General features: G+C 42.0%; 1 long non-coding RNA gene across 1 annotated transcript in view; it reads right to left on the bottom strand.

Moving 5' to 3' along the window:
• Positions 1–9,057, bottom strand: part of LOC135565533 (uncharacterized) — a 56,134-nt gene extending 47,077 nt beyond the window's left edge. Inside the window, exon 1 of the long non-coding RNA XR_010461646.1 lies at positions 8,922–9,057. This is a non-coding gene — a long non-coding RNA (uncharacterized LOC135565533). The remainder of the gene's footprint in view (positions 1–8,921) is intronic.
• Between the last annotated feature and the right edge of the window lie 1,924 nt (positions 9,058–10,981).

The raw sequence follows: 10,981 nt of genomic DNA on the forward strand, positions 1-10,981 counted from the left end.
CCGGGGGTGTCCTCGGATGGGGCCACAGTGTCTCCTGACCCCTCCCGTCTCAGCCTCCAGTATTTATGCTGCAGTAGTTTATGTGTCGGGGGGCTAGGGTCAGTTTGTTATATCTGGAGTACTTCTCCTGTCCTATTCGGTGTCCTGTGTGAATCTAAGTGTGCGTTCTCTAATTCTCTCCTCTCTTTCTTTCTCTCCCTCGGAGGACCTGAGCCCTAGGACCATGCCCCAGGACTACCTGACATGATGACTCCTTGCTGTCCCCAGTCCACCTGGCCGTGCTGCTGCTCCAGTTTCAACTGTTCTGCCTTATTATTATTCGACCATGCTGGTCATTTATGAACATTTGAACATCTTGGCCATGTTCTGTTATAATTTCCACCCGGCACAGCCAGAAGAGGACTGGCCACCCCACATAGCCTGGTTCCTCTCTAGGTTTCTTCCTAGGTTTTGGCCTTTCTAGGGAGTTTTTCCTAGCCACCGTGCTTCTAAACCTGCATTGCTTGCTGTTTGGGGTTTTAGGCTGGGTTTCTGTACAGCACTTTGAGATATCAGCTGATGTACGAAGGGCTATATAAATAAATTTGATTTGATTTGACAGAAAGCCAGCGGGGGAAAAGAAAAAGTCCAGCGTAGATCTCAACCTCAATGGGAACCAACCAGTGAGGGAGATTCCACACAGAACAGGAAATGCAAATTCTCGATATGTGACAGAAAAAGAATGAGAAAGCCCTGTCCACGTACTTACTGTAAGTAGCAAGGAAACGTCAATCTCACTTTCTGCCAAATAAGACAAATGTGACTCTGTTGAGATTTTCCCAACAATGGTAATATATCACTGCTCCAATTAGCCACGTTACACACTCAATTAAGCCTTTCACATACAGGGAACATGCCAAATGACATCAGGGCCTTCTCCCCTGACTAAGACAAACCTTGGGTTCCAGCAATAACAACACAATAAATGTCAGCAATGCTCCCAGGGATACATCCCTGAATTAGCTTCCTATTAAAGGAGAAAATGCAGTCACAAGTGAGGAGTCTGGCTGCTTTGCCTATCATACAGGAAGAAGATCAGACAAGTCCTCCACATGCTCTCAGGACAGATACTCACTCTGGACTGGGCAGAGAGTTATAATTCTACTGCTCACCAGACCTCTCAATGGCAGGGTCAGGGGTTAGGATCATTTACAACATGAGGTGCTCTAAGATACAGTGCATTCAGAAAGTATTCAGATCCCCTTGCTTTTCCCACATTTTTTTATGTAACAGCCTTATTCTAAAATCAATTAGGTAAAACTCTTTCCTAATCAATCTACACACAACACCCCATAATGATAAAGCAAAACTATTTAAAAAAAACATTTTGCAAATTTAAAGCCATGAAGTTGAAGGAATTGTCCGTAGAGGTCCGAGACAGGATTGTGTCGAGGCACAGATCTGGGGAAGGGTACCAGAACATTTCTGCAGCATTGAAGGTCCCTAAAACACAATGGCCTCCATCATTTGTAAATGGAAGAGGTTTGGAACCACCAAGACTCTTGCTAGAGCTGGCCGCCCGGTCAAACTGAGCAATCGGGGGAGAAGGGCCTTGGTCAGGGTGGTGACCAAGAACCCAATGGTCACTCTGACAGAGCTCCAGACTTCCTCTGTGGAGATGGGAGAACCTTACAGAAGGACAACCATCTCTGCAGCACTCCACCAATCAGGCCTTTATAGTAGAGTGGCCAGACGGAAGCCTCTCCTCAGTAAAAGGCACATGACAGCCCGCTTGGAGTTTGGCAAAAGGCACCCCAGACCATAATATTCTCTGGTCTAATGAATCTAAGATTGAGCTCTTTGGCCTGAATGCCAAGCACCATGTCTGGAAGAAACCAGACATCGCTCATCACCTGGCCAATACCATCCCTACAGCGAAGCATGGTGGGTGCAGCATCATGCTGTGGGGATGTTTTTCCGTTTCAGGGACTGGGAGACTAGTCAGCATTGGGGGAAAGATGAACGGAGCAATGTACAGAGATCCTTCATGAAAACTGCCTCCAGAGTGCTCAGGATCTCAGACTGGGGTGAAGGTTCACCTTCCAACAGGACAACGACCCAAAGCACACAGCCAAGACAACGCAGGAGTGAATGTCCTCTGGCCCAGCCAGAGCCCGGACTTGAACACGATCGAACATGTCTGGAGGGACCTGAAAATAGCTGTGCAGCGACACTCCCCATCCAACCTGAAAGAGCTTGAGACGATCTGCAGAGAAGAATGGGAGAAGCTCCCCAAATAAAGGTGTGCCAAGCTTGTAGCGTCATACCCAAGAAGACTCGAGGTTGTAATTGCTGCCAAAGGTGCTTCAAACATGTACTGAGTAAAGGGTCTGAATACTTGTGTAAATGTAATATTTTTTATATCTTTTTTTTACATTTGTACAAATATGTTTTTGCCTTGTCATTATGGGGTATTGTGTGTAGATTGATGAGGAGAATAAACAATTTAAACAATTTTACAATAAGGCTGTGACGTAACAAAATGTGTAAAAAGTGAAGTAGTCTGAATACTTTGCGAATGCTCTGTACCCGACACAGAGGAGTAGGAGAAGGGGACCAGGACCACAAAGTGGACAGTTCAAATGTCTATACTACATTATTTTCATACAAAGAATATTGCAGAATATTCTTTGATGTGAAGGGATTCTCTGCCTTTGGGCACAATTTTCACAGTAGCATCTGAACATAAAACTCAAGTACCAATTGTTTCGTATTGTAGGTGTTGTGCGTTTGCGTATGAGAACCTAAGTGAACATATGTGTCTGTCTCCATTTACAGCCAGCTACATCTTGTAGACAATCTCTCCCCTTCCCATTTTTACTCATTCTACATGGCCCATTCCCCAGGACCCAAATTAGAGAGAATGAAACAGAAGCTGAGCATGTAAAGATGGCCGTTGGGTTTCCCTCCTTCCCAATCTCCTCACCATGCGCTGGCTGAGGGTTTTTATTAATTTTATTTAATTATCCCGCAAAGCTCTTTTTACACTGTGCTGGCACTGCCTGCACCCTACTCCCACAGTGTGAGCTGTGTAATTTAATAAAGCCTCATTTAAGAGGGGGATTTTTAAAGTTTTTTTTAAAAATTAAGCTGCCGTGATCACCCAGCCCCCAGCCCCCATCTCAGGACGAGATCCAATATTTCACATTATGAACATGTTGAGCAGAAATTATCACCCCAGGACAAATTAATGCTTTCCATAGGATCACACGAGGAGACAGCCCCCACTATGGAGAGGGTTATATGAGCTACAGCCATGAGGAGAGAGAAGAACCACTTCTCTCTTTTCTCAGGTATTCTTTCTTTCCCCCTGCCATCATCCAAATATTCATTCATAATTCACCATTTACCACTTTTTCACAGCAGGTGACTGTCTGAGTCTGAATCAAATGGATCTGATGGAGATTTCAGAATGTCACCTCTTTAGTGTGAATGACGACACTAGACTGCAATCTCACATGGAGGAGAAATAACTTGAAGGCAACACTGCCGCTGTTTGGCTTCACTTTAGAAAATTGCACAGATCACCTAATTGTTTACACACAGTATAATGACTCTTTGAAATCCAATCTCCCTAAGCTATCCCGCCTGCACAGCAAACTGTACACATGCACTCACTGATATAGAAAATGTGCAAGTTGTCAATTCCTATCTTGTGAGAGAAAGAGAGAAAGAGAGATGCTAGATGGTAAATGCAATATGTACACTGCAGATTAAAGTTAAATTACCTTCTCACTGCAGGAGAAACATAATCCTCACAATTAATGCTTGAAAATTATAGCCTGGATCTAGTGGCGGTTTTGAACCATTTGTTATTGATTTGGAAATGAAAACCTGTACTTTTCAAGGTTAAATCCAGTCCACCCTCATTACCGCTCTGTCCTTGAGAGGCCCAGCATTAGGGCTGCTGCGAGGAGCAGTGAGGGCTGCTTTAATGACGTGAATTTAATGGGATTTAATGTAGCTAGGGGCAATGGAGCAGCAGAGATATGGTTTTAACAAAGAGCCAGGGACCAAGGGTACAGCCCAGAGAGCAGCCATTTTCCATCCTTTTTATTTAGTTCACATTTGGCCAGGCGGGATAAAAGCACAACACGTCTTAGTTGTAAGTGGGTCCCAGGAGTCAGCAGTTACTCTTTGCACTCAAGTCAGGGCTGGAAAGGACTGTTCCACCCCACCATTCTACACTGTGAGACCTAATATAACATGATATAATTTAGAATAGAATAAAAAAAAATCTACTTGTCATTCCTCACCTTTCAACCTCATCTGAATACCACTAGAGGTACCAACTGACTGTCTGGCTCTCAGCAGCAAACAACACGAATGGAAACACAATTACACACAGATAATATGGACATACAGTAGAACATTAACCACAAACATACTCAACAGGCAAACTCTGTAAAGGAACACCCCTGCTGCTAGATATGATCGTGAAGAAAAATATGGTACCTGAACTTGACCTCTAATAGGCCCACTGATCTGCACAGAGCCAGCCTCTCCTATCGGATGCAATGCGACATAAGTGGGTGAGAGAGGTCTATTCTGTCTCCCCTCCTCTACCTCACCACAACATGGATGGATTGGGTTATTGCCTCAAATCTGGGCCCCCTGGCCAGGGGGTGTTCTGGTGCCTCAGGCTCCCTCACACAAAAGGATCCAGGAGAAATGGCGGTCCAAACAGTTGTCAAGTTTGAAACCTGGTTCCATTATTAATTGTGTGTAGCTTGCACAAACGCTGAACCCCATTTGCTCCGTGGAGCTGAGTGCTGCAGCCGTGAGGTCACGGCTCAGATGGCTGTGCCTTCAGCTTTCCTATGCTTGATGCGAACAATGTGTGCTTTCTGCAAATAACATTAAACAGCCCGCTCGTACAGTAATGCCCCATAAATATGACTAAATCTTGAAAAGCAAAAATAATTACTTTCATTCCTTGTTCCGAACCCCTTGCAAGGAATAATATATCTTGTTTTTTTTTTCATTTTCTGTTCTCTTCCTTGTCTACAAATCAGCTTCCTCTTGAGTGTGGGGGAACGGGAGGATGTTAATGCACAAACAGAGAGGGAGAGTTGATTATGGCTGTCAATGCAGTGATATATGTGTTATCAGTAACAGTTCTTAATAATCATAGTATGGCTACAACCAGCCCATTACTGGTCATTGCTTTTTCCCCTTCCCTGGCACAGGGATCAGTATGAAAATGAATTACTGTTCCATCCCTCACTTCTTCCACTCGCTCTCCTCAGCGGCAAGCACCTGAGATTAGTGTTTTTCTCCCTGCTTATGTTGAATAATACCTCTCTGCATTTTAAATGCTGAATCACATTGCTGATGCATCACTTCATGTGTATTTTATGAATCTCAGTGGGACTTCATCTAAACTACTTGTAAAAAAGAAGTATCTCCGAAAAGGTCAAAGACGGGCTACATAATTAAAGACATATACCTAGCATAGCCATGTGTACGTGGACAGCCTAATTAATGTACAGGCATGACTCTCAGATTCACTGATCCTCTGCCAAGTTCAGCATGTGTGGACGCAATGCTCCAGATGAGGGCACGTGATAATGAGGGAGGGGGTAGAAGCAATTCTGCTTGCCCTCACCTCTGTCTTCAAAGATTTGGGGAAGAACCAAGGAGGAATGCACGAATGGGGGAATCGCCCAGAGGTCAAGTGTCACAGGTCACACTAACAATCCACAATGCACACAGACCTAGCAAAGAATGCTAAACCTGATAGTGAGCCCTCATAAGCATGCTGCCCACATGAAAGTGATTCACTGGCCAGATGATGCAATTAAACTGTTTCTTAGCACTTCTCCCTTTTATGTCCCTCTGCCTGTTGACTTGAATTAAGGCAAAATGGTAAACATCCCACTGAATACGTCAGTTAAGAACAGCCACGTTTAATACAGATCGTCTTTTACTGTGTGTGTGATCATGGAGTCTTTTCATAAAGGGTGACATTTCATGTTAACTCTGTTTCTACTTACATTGAGTCATAACTGATGGGTCATATGGGCAAGTATTGGGGAAGTAAATGTCAGCATTAATTAACACTGAAGACAGTACTGGAAGAAAACATTCAATCAAATGGATGAAAGCAAAACATAAAGAAAGAAAAAGAAAAAAAGAAGAGAAACTGAAGCTTTTTCTTTTTACAAAGTATAATGTTTAAATCCTAACACCCCTTGTCCATGACCTGGGTAACCCTCTTCTTTTCCAGAGAGAAGTCATCTTTAATTGCGGAAGGAATTAGGAAACCTTGTCAATCGTAGCTAATTTTTCATAATTACTAAACAACTGTGATGGCAATAAAACAAGCTGCATTGTTCGCACATCTGTGTTTTCCATTTCATCCTTGACTTTCATTGGAGCTGTCTGTAATCCCTCAAACATGACTAATGGGAAACATTAAGTACAAGTTTTGGAACAAGTGGTTTTAATTAAAAGGGCTGGCTCACAGAGGGCCTTGGATAGAGGGAGTTGTTTTTATCATTCTTCAGAGAAGTCAGCATGTGTTTTCCCTTTTATTATCAGTTGTGGACACACATCTCTCACAAAGGTGTTGCACATTTTCACAGGAAAGGCAGAGGAAACTTAAAAGTGAGATGTGTGTGTTCATTCAAACCACATTTTTTCCGATAACTTCTTTTAAGGGCTCCTCAGTAAGTAAACATGGCAGAATGAATAAAAGGAGGCCAAATGAAAGTTAACAAGATAATGAAGATGGAACCCAGAAGACAAACAACAGTGTTTAGGATATTGGATTTCCTGTGGGCTTAACAAAAGAGATGGTAAAAACACGCAGAGTGGCATATGAAAGCATCTTCAGGAGACCGCAGAAAGACCTACTTTACCACTTCTGACAGACAGAGAGGAGCGAGGGAATCTCTCCACTGGAAACATTCATGACCTTGTGCTGCCAGCAGTCTGTTCCGCCCTCATGTAGTGAACTCAAGTTTATAGGACTTAATGAACAGCACTCACAGACCTATTTTAGATATGTGTGTGACACCATGACCCTGCAACTTTAAAGCATATTACATATGGGTATAATCACTCTAACAGAACCAGTCAACATGAGAGCATACTGTGCTTTGGTTGGAGGTAGGCCTATTTGGGGGAACAATGGATTTATGTATGGAGATTGTTGCTCATCTCTCTACCCTCTCTCATGAAGAAACTCGAATGAGTGTTTGATAACTGGGGATGAACTATTTACTACCATGGCACTATCACATCAAGAGGCCTATGTATTTCACTCAAATTGTATGTTCATCTGTCTTACAAAGAACATTAACAACGCTGGACTTGTGGCCCAGCTATCTAACTCGTGAATCTGGAAACAAATATTACTGTAACGCAGTCTGGTCTCATAGATTAGATGTAATATAGTAAATGTAAATCTGGGAGATTCAAATGATATGTTACGTTTGGTATGATTACATAAGACAGAAGGTTAGGTAGGGTGGGTGGTTGGTTCGTTGGTTGGTTGGACGGGGTGGGGGCAGGTGGGCATATAACGTGAACGTTTAGCAATCCGACGGTTGCGTGTTAGCATCTTATCAAGGACAACTTTAGCATTTTAACTAATTAGCAACTTTGCAACTACTAACAAATCTTTTGCTTCTTTGCTACTACTTAGCAAGTTAGCTAACGCTTCCCCTAACCCTAACCTTAATCCCTAACCTTGCTAACGTTAGCCACCTTGCTAAAGTTAGCATTAGCCACCCAGCCACCTAGCTAATGTCAGCCACAACAAATTGGAATTCTTAACATGTCATAAGTTTTGCAAATTCGTAACATATTGTATGATTTGCAATTCGTAACATATCATACAAATTGTAATTCATAACATATCATAAGAAATGGATGACGGACGAATGAATACATACCATACGAAACTTAACATATCATACTAATTGGAGTGTCCAGAATTTGCATGTACTATGTTATGTCTACCCCTGAGTCCAGGTTGTGTAACAAAGTATGCATAGAATGTTCACCTGTATTTTAATCCTAGACTGAGATTAGCTAGAGTTGACTGAGAGAGATGGCACCCAGGCATGGACACAGACACTCCGCTAGGCCTACCAAGATGTTTTGCTTCCTTTCATGAGACATATACTGCAACTGGTCTTAAATTAATGGGAATTTGAGGTGAAATATATATTTACCAGCCTGTGGTTATAACCACAACAATGTAACGTTAATATACACTACTGTTCAAAAGTTTGGAGTCACTTAGAAATGTTCTTGTTTTTGAAATAAAATCACATTTTTCCTCCATTAAAATAACATCCAATTTATCAGAAATACAGTGTAGACATTGTTAATGTTGTAAATGACTATTGTAGCGAGAAACTGATGATTTTTTATGGAATATCTACATAAGCGTACAGAGGCCCAATATCAGCAACCATCACTCCTGTATTCCAATGGCACATTGTGTTAGCTAATCCAAGTTTATCATTTCAAAAGGCTAATTGATCATTAGAAAACCCTCTTGCAATTATGTTAGCACAGCTGAAAACTGTTGTTCTGATTAAAGAAGCAATAAAACTGGCCAACACAGGATTGATGGTTTCTGATAATGGGCCTCTGTACGCCTATGTAGATATTTCATAGAAAAACTGCCGTTTCCAGCTACAGCAGTCATTTACAACATTAACAATGTCTACACTGTATTCCTGATCAATTTGATGTTATTTTATTGGACAATTTTTTTTATTTTCTTTCAAAAACAATGACATTTCTAAGTGACCCCAAACGTTTGAATGGTAGTGTATGCATTAGCCTACATGTGAATGATAAGTAGCCCCTCATAATTCATAGTTTTAGTAAACAAAATGCAGCATAAAATACAGTCTACATACCGTTTAATGAATGTCCAACATGTCTTTGTCATGGTTAACAAATTTAGAGAGCTATCTAGCCTGTTTTCATCACCATGTTGTTACTGAATGATAGTAATTGGCCGTTAGCGAACGAGCGGCTGTTCTTGGGCGGCTCTTTTTGGTGAACGTCGGGAACCGAATCGCATCTGTGAAAGAGCCAATCATTTGGCCCTCTGATTTGCATATCCAACAACTGCTTTTTGAGCTCCAGAGTCAGACAGATAAAATAATACAAATGATTCTCTGAAGATTGTAATTCCTCACTGCAGGGACAACAGATAGTGAGGAAATAACCTGTTTTTGGTTCACACACATTTTTGCAGTGCATTCATTTTTAATCCATATTTATTGTTGAAGTCATCTAATCATTTGGTCAGGTACATTTTTTTTAAACTCACATGTCACGATCTGACATAATGACAGGCAATTGAACACTTTAGATTATAGATTTGCAATTTCTTCATGGTTTTAGGTAGGCTATTTTTAAGCGCTACTGAACGAAGACCTGTTTGGGAGCTAAATGGATGTCTATTTTAGCTGAACGGAGCCAAATGAGCGAGCTCAGTGAAAAGACTCGGAATGCCCATCACTACTGAATTCATTTTATTGAGTTAACTAAGTACATCACCTGCCGTCGGGTGACTACAGCGCAAGGCAATGCCTAAGCGCGGGAGAAAATAGAAGGAAAAAAAGAGGTGCACGCTCCAGGCGCTGTTGATTGTTCAGTAGCAATTTTACATGGATGTTGTGGCGCTAAAGATAATCGCTGAGTTATGTGTTAATTATCGATATATTGCACGATACCTCTGTCGTTCGAATTTTAGATAGGCTTTATGTTTAGAATGATCGAGTCCAGTAACCAGGTTTTCCGAATGTGGTTGATTATACACTGAAAGAAGCACTAGACCTGGCAATACATTCTCAGGTTTAATGTCAATCAAATATTTGGGAGGAATTCACTTGTAAGAAGATCCAATATTGAACATGCATTAGGCCACACTTCTGTGTTTTCGCCCATGTGCACAGCAGTTTACATTGGTAGGTTTACTGGATTAGAGTGAGACAGGCAGCAGGTAGGTTAATCTATATAATACATATATTCTGTCCTCTCAGAGGCCCTCATTCAAATGTTTAGAGCACCAAAACACTCCTCCAGGTGTTGTGCCGAAAATCTCCCCCTGCCAGACCCCCCCCCCCCCCTCGCGTTCTTCATTGCTGCGACTTGCTTGCTAGTTGAGTATTCTGCTCTTCACTCCATTGTCAGTTTAGCCTACATTTCACTGATCTTTGTAGCAGAAAGCATTTGTGTCTGCAGTTTTCGGTTTGGCTATTTGTTTCAAGTGTATGTGGCGGTTCTAGCTTGTTTGGCGCCCTGGGCGAACCCCGCTTCAGCGCCCGCCCATGTCGCCCGTACCTAAATCCGCTACTGATTTGTATTAGTCTATAAATAAATCTCTTTTGTCAAAATTCGTCATCTCTCCCATGGCTTATTTGACTAGTATTTTTGAAAGTGTAAGGATAATAATTCAGCCATAGTTGTTCTGAAATGTTTATTGCTTGCCAACATTTTACTCCCTCTATGTTTAATATAACACGCATACATTAATTATTAATTTCGGTTGCATTTAAGTCATTTAGCAGACGCTCTTATCCAGAGCGACTTACAAATTGGTGCATTCACCTTATGACATCCAGTGGAACAGTAGTGCATCTAAATCTTTTAAGGGGGGGGGTGAGAGGGATTACTTTATCCTATCCTAGGTATTCCTTAAAGAGGCCTATCCTGACGTGAAGTTTGTTCTATAGAAAGTATTTGACCCTGATGTGTGCCACAGAAAGTATTTGACACTAGCCACAAAACTAAGGAAATTACAGGGATGGGGGCGTCTGGCAGGGGGGAGATTTTTGGCACAACCCCATTCTCCCACTGCTGGCATTGTTCCTTGTGTTGTTTGGTTATATTCTGTTAATCACAATGCATTACATCATTACACCCTCTCCCTGCCTCCTCTCCTCTCTCAGCACCATGGTGATGGCGA

This window comes from Oncorhynchus nerka, linkage group LG28 (assembly GCF_034236695.1).
Source record: "Oncorhynchus nerka isolate Pitt River linkage group LG28, Oner_Uvic_2.0, whole genome shotgun sequence".
NCBI classification, from domain to species: Eukaryota; Metazoa; Chordata; class Actinopteri; order Salmoniformes; family Salmonidae; genus Oncorhynchus; species Oncorhynchus nerka.